Source organism: Centruroides sculpturatus, unplaced genomic scaffold (genome assembly GCF_000671375.1).
Source record: "Centruroides sculpturatus isolate CEXI.00-Female unplaced genomic scaffold, Cexi_2.0 scaffold60, whole genome shotgun sequence".
Classification (NCBI taxonomy): domain Eukaryota; kingdom Metazoa; phylum Arthropoda; class Arachnida; order Scorpiones; family Buthidae; genus Centruroides; species Centruroides sculpturatus.
The window spans coordinates 1,195,433-1,198,399 of NW_019384349.1; positions in this window are offsets into that span (position 1 = coordinate 1,195,433).

A 2,967-nucleotide genomic window follows, 5' to 3' on the forward strand; every position below is an offset into this window, starting at 1 on the left:
CGGACGATTACGCCACTGTTTATGTTCGTTCGCGCAGTTTTCGATGAGTCATATCATTCTTAACTTGGACGGAAATGAAATTTGTTACAACGTTGCACTTAGTCTTTCATATTTGTTGTTAGTAATTTAAAAGACATTTGAAACACATACGGACGATAATAATTTTTTAAAATATAATAACACAAAAATGAAAAGGGAACTCGGGTACAGTACATTTATCGAGAGCCACAAATAATCCTTCGAAGAGCCGCATGTGGCTCGCGAGCCGCAGGTTGGCCACCCGTTATATAATTTTTACTGTTTTATTAAAAAAAAAAAATACTGTAGCTATTTCTTTTATCTACATATACAAATTCAATAAAACTACATTGTAATGTTTTTAATTATATAATATGTTTTAAAAAATTTTGAGATAAAAATAAAAATATTAATTAAAAAGAATTATATTATGAAATTTATTCCCTGTGATTTGCTTTCAGCAAGATCCTTATTATACCATCAAAATGTAATTTTTTGCATATTTTGCGTTCAGTTGATAATAGTCATATCCGGGAAGGAATCTGCAGTTTAGACAGCATATTAAAAACATTGTAATGGAGTCGCATTAGTTATATTATTGCAGCATACGGTATGAAATATTTTGTCATATAAATTATCACCTTTAAATCCCAATTATCACTATTCCTCAGTGTTAAATATAAATTCATATAATGATTCATAAGGTCATCCTTGTTCATCATCTTTAATATAGAAATATTGAAGAAAACCAAAAATGACACTACACTCTTCAGTTTGTTTATATCTTTATTCTGTAGATTATTCCTTTAGCTACTGTTGCTTAAAAATAGTTCCTAAAGAAATTTGTTTCGGGAGTGTTTGTACTTGTATCCATTTCTTCATAATCAACTAAACATTTTTGTTTTTTGATCTGACTTCTTTATATACAAGAAAAATGTCACATTTTGTACAAATTTCATTTGCTATTAATTTTCATTTTAATGAATCATTTTCTCTAAAATCTTTAAAATACAGTAGAGCATCGATTATCTGATCCCCGATTAACCGTCACCTCAGTTAACCGACCGCGTTCTAGTCGGCAAATTTCAAATGTCCGCTAGTGATGTGGCGCTACAATATTTGACTATGTCTTGGCTACTTTAATATTATTTTTACGTGTTTTAGCTAGCAACACTGGATCAACCATGAAAGGGAGCCAGTATTTAAACGAGGCTTAATTTTCTAATTTTTAACGATACAATAGCAACGATTATTATTTTAAAAAAAATTTGATAGGCTTAACATGGAGGAAAATTCAACGCAAAGTAGGTTAATAGCGATATACTAATATACTAATTACATGGGATATAATAATATACTACACTAATAATGGATTTTTTCATACTTTTCGGTTATCCGACTNGAAATCCGACGAGAGCGCACTACATGACCTCACTCATACGCCGATTGCCAACGACTGACGCTTTCTGCAGGCGGGAAAAAATTCAGGGCTGTGCATGACTGTCCCCTCCACAACTCCACCGAAGGAGGCCTCTTTCGCGTCATTTGTTTACGCGGAAAAAAATAAGGTCCGATACTTTTTGAACAGACCTTGTATAATGCAGACTATATATATTTCAGTGAATTGTACTGCTTAGAAGTGTTTGTTAGATACTCCTAACAACATTAATGAAACTACTTCACTATAAGGATAGGGTCATTGATCTTTTCTGCCTCAAGCTGGTGTCTTCTCAAAGTTTGCCTTTGGACCCTTTCAAATATCTCTGTAATGTGTAATTGCTTGTACCTCTGTGTTTTCTTTGCATAGAAGTTATTTAGCATATTGTGGAGATTCATCACTTTAGACACATTGTAATGAGGACTTCTTTCCTTAGATTCAACAAATTTTGTGATGTGTTTAGTTACCTCAGGAGCATCTTGTGATTTCATTCACTTCATCTTCCTCATTGTCTTCTGTTACTTCAGCTCTTTGTAAATTTTAAATGCTTTCAATTTTTTCAGCATCAGTCAAAACTTCACATCATCTTCACTTTCATCTATGTTTAGCCACTTGTCAATCTCATTTTTTGGAATATGCACCATTGCATTGTTCTCATTGCATTGGAGCTTGGATAACTTTCATTGACAGCAAAAGATTTTTTATCATAGGATATACTGTCAAAATGCATAACAGCAGGCTAAAGTTTCAGTCATAATTTTTTCAGACTAGACTCAAATACTGTTTCATGATAGTACAGTGGAGTGCAATGTATCTTTAATACTGTATGTAGATTGAAATTCAATTATGCTGCAATCATAGTTCACGACATTTAAATAAAGTTTTCTCTGTAGATTATTGAATCTACAATTGGTTAAATTAATAGCATGATATTTTCTAGGAAATACATTGCAAATGTTTCCAAAACCAAGTTTGCAAGCAGGATATGTTAATTAAGCAATTGTTGATCACAAGATTTTGTTGTCTTGGGAAATTCTTTACCAAATTCTCTTTGATGGCAAGAACATAAACATGAAAAAAATTAGCTTTTGAAAATTATAGTTCTCATCCAAGCATTCAATTGAAAAGTTTGTCAAATTTTTAAATGCAACTGACTACAGGTATACCTCGCCTTACGTCGGTAATTGGTTCCAGGAAAATGACGTAAGTCGAATTTACTTGTCTCCGAATCTACTTGTCACTAGGCTAAACCATAAGTTACTATTCCCAGTTCTGTATTTTATTTATTAATGCATTTTTAATAATATATGGTTAATAAGAATCTATTTTAAGCTTACAAACAAATAAATTTCAGTTTTTAATAGAGTACAGAAAAAAGTAATCTAAATTTACGAATGCATGTACTGTTCTGTAAATACAGTACATACTTGTAAATGTATATATTTTAATATGATTTTATGTGCTTTAAACGCTTTTCTAGTGATATTACGACTTCAATATTTGTGGCGGAC